The sequence below is a fragment of the Fukomys damarensis genome, unplaced genomic scaffold (genome assembly GCF_012274545.1).
Source record: "Fukomys damarensis isolate Sample0158 unplaced genomic scaffold, DMR_v1.0_HiC HiC_scaffold_19, whole genome shotgun sequence".
In the NCBI taxonomy this organism is placed as follows: Eukaryota; Metazoa; Chordata; class Mammalia; order Rodentia; family Bathyergidae; genus Fukomys; species Fukomys damarensis.
The window spans coordinates 48,924,790-48,932,894 of record NW_022900931.1 but is presented as its reverse complement, the minus strand read 5'-3'; the positions used below and the strand labels follow the sequence as shown (position 1 = coordinate 48,932,894).

Below are 8,105 nucleotides of genomic sequence, written 5' to 3'. Positions count from 1 at the left end.
TTCTTCAGGTCCCCAAAACATCAGCCCTCAGAGATGCAGGGGGCTAAAAGCTGAAAGATGTTGAAGTACATGGAAGCGTCGGTTACCTGAAGTGGGGTGGTCCGCGGACTTCTCTGCCCAGCTGGCTGAGACAAAGCTCCCACCAGCTACAAATGCCTGGAGTATCTGTCCTCTTTCTTAAGTGTCCCAGGCCATCCCTGGCTGACGGATGCTCCAGGCAACAGCCGATCCTTTAGTCTTTCCCATTTCCCCCACTTTGTGGCCCAGTGTCTGGCCCACATGCTGAGCGAGAAGACCTGAGAATTAACGAAGCCTTTACATTTGTACAGCCTGGCGCAACTGACTTTCTCATCTACTTTCACACTTGCAGGAAAGATAATATAACCTTGTTTTATAGGTTCAGCAACTTAGCAAAGCTGCGACTTGCACCAACATCTGTATGATTCACTTTCACTTGGCTGGGACAAAATATTCCATAACACAACTTAAATAAGGAGAGGCTTATTTGGGCTCACAGTGTTTACAGAATTTAGTCCACGATCAGCTGGCTGTCAGGCAGAAAGAGCGTGGTAGAAGGGCCCAGTGGAAAAAAGCTGTTGAAGCCACAGGCCCCATCTTCTAACAGCACATTCAGCTAGGGACTCATCGCCGGGCGCATCTACTGCTGACTGCAGCAGCCCCGTGACCCAGTCACCTTCCACGCACAGGAGACTATAGTGGGACATTTCAGATCTAAGTCCTATCGTGATCTTCTCACCCCAAGCTAGGAAATGGAAATTACAGGTTAAAGTTAGGCTGGAGTGGGGGGGCTCTTTGTAGGCGTTAATTCTCACTGGTATTGAACTTCACCTAAGGGGCTGGCAACGTCACAGCCTGAGCAAACATGAACAAATCACAATTCAGTGCCTACTTGGACACACAGCCCATCCATGTTCCCACCCTCACCCCGGTCCCCGTGATTCCATGAAGCCCAATTCCTAGGAAGTTTTCAGACATGAGCAAACTCTATGGAGTGGGCCAGAATGAATTCACAGCCCTGTCTCCTCTTCTAACAGTGCACCTGGAGGTGACTGCCTTCCTCCCTCGGAAGTCCTCCTACTGAGCCGCCTTGTACCACAGCATGAGGCGGGGATCCGGAAAGCCCTGTGTGACACTCGAGTTGTGGCCACCCGAAATTTGTTCTCCCTGCCCTCCTTTACCACGTACTGGTCTTAGGTTGGAGCTTAGAGCAGTAAGATCAAGAGCAGCACAAGTTAACAACAGAGATAAAGACCCCAGGAAGAGATTTTAAGGAACTGTGGGGCTCATGCTCCGAAGGATTTATCCATGGGTATGGTCGGTATCTGAATTGTCATCCCATTAAGGTAACTCAGAAAGGTAAGGCATGCTCTCTTTTATTATTAGACTTTTGGGTACAAGGAATTACACCTCTAATTCCAGCACTCTGACAGGTGAAAACAGAAGGATCCCAAGTTTGAGCCCAGCCTAGGTACTTCAGCAAAATATTTCCTCCAAATAAAAATTTTCTAGAAAGAGATGGGGATATATATTCCTGGGAAGACCCTAGGTTCAATCTTCAGTACAAAAAAAAAAAAAAATTAAGTTCCTTCAAAGTACTTCAAAAGAATTTCAGGGCTTTTACTTTCTTACAAACATGCACGTGCTGCGGGGAAGGGCACCAACCTTTGTCCAGCGTCCTCCCGTGTCCACTCCCCACCTCCCAGCATGGCTTGGTTAAACCACTATGTGGTTGCTGCTGCCTCCTACCTCAGCTCCCTCGGAGTGCCAGTGTACGGCTCTGTTCTCTCTGGTCCCTCATCTGGTGTCCCACGTGGAAGAGATGCTGACTCTCGAGCAGTCAGGGAAACTTGTCCTCTCCGGTTTCCAGGGTTCACCTGAGGTGGAGGTCAGTTCTTGGCAGGGGCTCAGGTCCTCAGAGCCAATAGGCTGGAGGTGGCAAAGTGCAAGGCAGAGAGGGATCCCGGCCCCAAAGAGAATTCCGAGCTATTTCCCAATCTGACCAAGCTCCCCAAGTATCTGAAGGTGCCCCAGGAGATGGGACAGGGAGAAACAGCAAAAGTTAAGGCAGGCTGTGAGTGGAGGTGAGAACGTGACTTGATGGAATTATAAAAATAACACGCACCTACAACCCTCCGTGGCCACCCTGCAAACAAGAATGGTGCAACCAATTTCATAGGAAGGAGCCTTTGAGTGTGAGATCTTTAATTTTCTAGGGACAAGTGCATCCAACTTACTACTGCAAGGTGTATCCCACTGAGACAAAGAGCAATGAATGATTACATTTCCTGTGACAGAGGAGGAAGTGAGTGATGAGCTGCAGACCCAAAAGCCATAGGAGTGCAGATGCACAGCCCACAGTGACAGTGCGGGACACTATTCTCTGCCTGACCGCGACCCCTCCTGACCCAAAAGAGAGCACCTTGATCAAGGTGGGTATTATCTTGGTGGACAGCTGGACACTTCTCCCTCTGCACATGGAGCTGGCGTCTCGGTTGCTATATGAAGAATTATTCACTAAAAAGCAAAGGATTCAAAGGCTAAGCAGAGAGGTGCAGCAGACATCTGAACCTCCCCTAGACAATGAAAATCAGAAAGGAAAAGCAGAGACAGACAAAGTCAGAGGGAAAGGAAAAGAAGATGAGGTGGAGGATTCCCGAGGAGGAAATCGCTTCTCTTTTTCTACGCAGAGCCTCCAGGGAGGAATACATATCACTGTCAACCTAGCAAGACAACATTCAAAATAAAAGAGGCACCTGCCAGGTGACCATCTCTGCCGGGACTCGAACCCGGAACCTCTGGATTAGAAGTCCAGCGCGCTCGTCCATTGCGCCACAGAGACCTCACCACACACACAGCATCAGCACCAGAACTGAAAAAGCACATACCTTCTGCATCACCGAACCATCTCAGCATCCTGCTCTCTGAGCGGTGGGGGGACAGGGACAGCTGGAAAATCCGGAGTGGAGATCCACCAGCCGGCTCCTTCAAAGCTTTGCTCAATACTGCAGGTCCTAGGATTTTCAGAGGATGGGAGGAATGTGACAGTGGTCATTTTCCCAGCCCCAGAATCCCAAAGGGAGAAAGACAGAGACACAGCCTGGCCTTTTCTTTCCTCTCCATCCTTAAGGGAGGGTACGGGGAAAGTCTCTCTATTCTCATGCAAATGAAACAGAGCACACCCAGCCTGGCAGACATGCAGAAACCGTCTCCCTCTTCACCCCTACTCCCTCACTGTGTGTGGTTCCATCCCAGGCCGGCTATTCTCAGACAGGGGCTGGGCAAAGCTGAGGGATTCAGAAAAAACCCTGGATCTCAGGGACAAAGGAGCTGCTTCCGCAAGGAAGCACTGAACAGCGGCAAAGAAGCAGAGAGCAGCCAGCAAGCTCGGCTCCAGGAGACGTGTCACTCGGTTTTAGAAATCGTTGTCTGTCAAACTCAGGAAAGACAAACCCAGACTCTCGATGGATGCTCCTTCACCATCCGTGTTAGAATTAGGGACAGGAGTGGACCCAGAACAGTGTAGAGAGAGAGAAGGGTGTGTGTGTGTGTGTGTGTGTGTGTGTGTGTGTGTTTGTGTTTGTGTGTGTGTGTGTGTAGAGGAAATACAGAGAGGGAGCGAGGTAGTGGCTCTCTGGTGAAATACAAGTGGCCCTCACACAGCACCCCCCAATACCTGGGTTACTTTCCCCACCTCCCCCAGCCCCAAGTCCCTGCCATTCTTTCCTTCCAGGACTAACTAGTTCAGAGCAGGAGGACTTCTCAGCTCTCTGGGTTTGATAGAGGTGCCCTAATACAATTAAATTAACCCTCCCCCCAAAACCATATATAAAGACCTCCACAACCAGCTCAGATCCAAGAAAATGTCTCCTAGTTTTAAAAGTCTCCCGGAGAAGACAATTCCAAAATCGCTGCTGGGCCAGTTCTTCTGCATGTCTAACACCAGTCCTTTTTACCTCACCTTGGGCTCATTTTCTTCTATTAGGTTCTCAGACACACTGGGATAACTGACCTCTATGCTCCCATTGACAATATACTGATTTAAAGACTCGGTTCAGTGTTTACTGCCCCACTCCCACTCAGGTTACAATAAGCAGAGAGCCGGCTCGGCCTCCCTTCCTCCCAGCTGCAGTCTTATTTCCAGAGCCCACAGCTCTGCACACTGCCAGAAGATTCCAGAACAACCCAAGGCAGTCCCACCCATGAGACCAGGTGATGGGCAAGTGACTTCAAGGGAGCTTCTAACTCCAAGACTATAGCAGTACAGTACACTTCCCTACCTATTCCAATAGCCCCAGCATGAGACGTGAAAGGAACATGGCCAAGGTGATTCACTGAAGTGCAAGCAGGGGACTACCACCAGGAGAAAAGTGCCTCCTCCAACCAAGCTTTCCTGCCCCAGAGCTCAGAGGAGTGAGGCCAGTGTGTATTATAAACCTAAAAGAAGGAGGCAGGGAGTAGGTCTTTCGGAACTCATTGCCCTGCACAATTTTAGACTTGAAACACAGCACTGACCACCAGCCAGAGGCTGTGCTGCTCTGCATGGCTACTGACAAAAAGCTGGTCCAAGGCCAGTATCTCTGTGAAGGACAGAGCAACTCCAAAGGCCATGAAGGAGCCACTCTGATGCAAAGGACAGGCAATGCTAGGCTCTCAGGGTGCTTCTCGCCAGGCTGTGTGGGTTTACACGCGCGCACACACACACAAAGCCCACAATCTCTGCTCTTCACAAAGAGACTGTCCTATTCCCAAGAAATCTTTCAGTCCCTCAGCTGTGCCCAAAGCTTTGTGCCTCTTCGATCATGCTCTCCACAAGCTGAAGGCAGAGGCCCGGCTCTCCAACTCCTTCCAGCAGCTTCATTCACGGTCTGTAGTGTTCTCAGTGGGTGCTGGAGACATCACAGAAAAGAATAAACGACGGCCTGGCCTCGCCCTCTAAGATCCTGTAGGTAAATTCTAACGCGAAATGACTTGGAAAGATGTAAGGGAAAAAAGAAAGACTCCATCTTGTTCACCAAATAAGGTGTTCAAGTCTAAACAAAGACCACAACTTTAAAAGCACAAAGATTCAGCATCAATAGCAAGCTCTCTGGCTTGGGGGCCTGGAGACTGAGGAAAATGGTTAACTTCTCTGATCTTCTATTTCCTCAGTATAAGTATGAGGCAGTAATACATGCTATTGATAAAGACTAGCTGAGATTTTATGGGGCAAAGTGCTTGTCCCCTTCTTCCTCGAGTCCACAAGTTATAATCCTCAACCATATCTCCTGGATCACTCCTTTCTCTTTGAATGACCTTCCTTCAATTTCCTCTCATGACCCCATACAAACCTCTCCATTAGACCAAAAAATATCTGCTGCCAACAAATCTTTTCAGAACTCCTTATACTTACAAGCTGCATCAACAAAAATACTCTGGACTTGATCTCTCTGACATCTCTTATTTTGCCTCAGCATGCATAAATCAAACAAGCTTCTTGACAGTGTGAATAATATCTCATAACTAGGTTTTCAATTTTAAAATAAGGAGAGAAACAAATTAAGCTATAACTTTAAAAGGGCAGGAAAGATGAGGTTAAGCCAGTCCAAGTAGTTGAAGACAGTACATCTTTTTCTTCTTTTAAACTAGGTATATGTCATTCCTGTTTATGTAAACCCTTTAGAGGATTAAGTGCATTTCCCTTCCAAAAAATGTTCACTGATTCAATTCTCCAAAGATCTGTGACTCAAACATTGCTCATGCCTCTAACTGAATACCATTCTGTGACCCTACAGACAAGCTGGAGCTGCTCATACATTATTTCATTCATAAAGTGTTGCTGGGATACACATGATAAATGCCAGAAAACATTTCCCCCTTTGGTCCAAAACAAACAAAATTAATTCCTACATTCTACAGTGGCCTCTCAGCTTTCATGAGGGTACCAATACTAGGTTGTCCATACTTTAATTCCTAAGGGAGAGTACCGGAATGAGACAGTGACACGGTTATTTGGGCAGCACAGCTCTTAAGACACTATACTTTCATCTCCCAGTCCCTACAAAACCCCCAAACCATATCAATTCATATCCGGTATAGGCACATACATCCTCTAGAAGTGGTTTCCTTACAGCATGTTTCTGTGACCCACCTACTGTGAGCTCCCTCTTACTGCAGCACCCCTAGAAGTTACCCTTCCTCATTACTCCTGCAAGCACCTCCTCAGAAGGGTGAAAATGGTACTATACTTTGCCATGTCAGGCCCATGGTGTTAGGCCTGCCCTGTAAACATAACCCCTTACTCTTGAAAGAAGAGTAAAACAGACACCTATGACACAAACGCCCTTCCTTTCCAGATACTGCCACCCATGGAATCCTGTCCCGTGTCTCAGACTCATTTGTCTAGTCCTCCTGTGCATGTCAGTACCCATCACAATGAAGCATTTATGTTCCCAAAGCCTATTTCCCTCCTTCTTTAATACTTGAGGCTGGATACAGATTGTTTGCTCCTTCCCTATCCCTTTTCCTATCCTCTGAGAAGGAGGAAGTAAAACAATCCAGGTAATAATTAAAACTGAGAACCAAACAGAAGGAAGTCAAATACAGACTGAATTTGCCTTTAGTCAGTGTATCCAACTTTGAGAACCATCCAGGTCTATCCCAGCCCAGATGAGCTACGCAGACCTCTCAAGCCTTTCCAAAGGCAGACCCAGACCAAGCTATCTTGACCATGCTCTGGATGTCCAGAGCTAGTCAAGGTCACAGTAGAGACCTCACAGGGATCAACACCCATCCACAGAAGTCCATGCAATGGTCTTCTCCAGCTTTCTTTTCTCCTACTTCTACCAGTATTCTCCGGGAAATATCCCAGAATGTTCTAGAGAGTAAGTCTCCAATTATATGAATTCTCTGTTTGTCCAAGAAAGACAAGGAAGCTAGTGATGTTTAATACATGAAAGGGCAGTGGCTATCATGTTCTACCATGTCTCCCTGAGAATTTGGGAAGAAACTTTCTCTCTGCTTCACCCAGACCTTCCTCTTTACAACAAGGCCTCTCTATATCTCTGTTTCTAACCCCAATCCATCGCCTTTCTGTGTGTTTTGGTCCCTAGTCCTGCTGTCTTATAGTTTCATCTTGTTCGCCCCATGAATTTCTCCTTCCTCAGGGTGCATAACCCTCGTAATTTCTTGCTTTAATATGTTTAAAATCTTCCTTTCATCTCTGTCCACACTTCTCCTCATTTGTGTCCATTTCTCTTATCCCCGCGTTCTGCAGGTAGCATTCCCTAGTCCTTTTACCTTCCAGACACTCCTCATAAAGTTCAGTTTCTTAGTCACATTCCCTCTGTCCTCATCTGCCTCAGGATCCCTCTACTCCAAATATTCTTGTCTCAACTACTGTTTCTGGTCTCCCTGGCTTCAGCCTACCTGTTCTATTTCTGCCCCCACCCCTGCGCATCACCCTTAAGGCTCCTGAGTGTCCTAAGACTGCAGATTCCTCTTTCATTTTACTCTACTGCTTGGACCCAGAGCTCTGCATATTATCAACCCTTCATCCTCAGGCCTGCATTTTCCTTCCTCCAGATTTCATGCTATAGACTTCTTTACTCACCCTCCAGCTTTTTAGTTCTAGTCTCCTCTCCAACTTAAAGTCTCCACTCTGTAGGACCTGTTCTCCTTCCACCCAGTCTATAAGGCACCAACCCCTGTGGCTTGTCAGAATGACTTCCTGCTCCTTTTCTACTTCCCCATGGGTACCTCCAGACATCTTAGGCTCTGCCAGGATCTACAACACACCTGCATCTACTTGGCTTCTTTGTCTAGGAATCTTTGTTTGTGCCACAGGCTTGTGAGCTGGAAGGCCCTGCATAGAGCCCTGCTGATCCCCATAAAATTGAGTTGCCATGGGGATGAACTGACAGACAGGGTCCTTACTCTTCATAGTCACTATGGGACCCTGGACTTAAAGAGCCAGATACTCTAGGGTATGGGCCAAAAACCTAGAAATAGATCCTTAAAGAATCTACAGTTAGATTAAAGGGATTTAAGAGCATTGGCATTGACTAACAGTATGAGTAAAAGTGGGCTTTGCCTCCCACATCTCTACT

At 47.4% G+C, this 8,105-nt stretch overlaps 1 non-coding gene across 1 annotated transcript; it reads right to left on the bottom strand.

Moving 5' to 3' along the window:
- Positions 1-2,786: 2,786 nt before the first annotated feature.
- Trnar-ucu lies at positions 2,787-2,860 on the bottom strand. Its single transcript has one exon. It is a non-coding gene; the product is annotated as a tRNA-Arg (tRNA).
- Between the last annotated feature and the right edge of the window lie 5,245 nt (positions 2,861-8,105).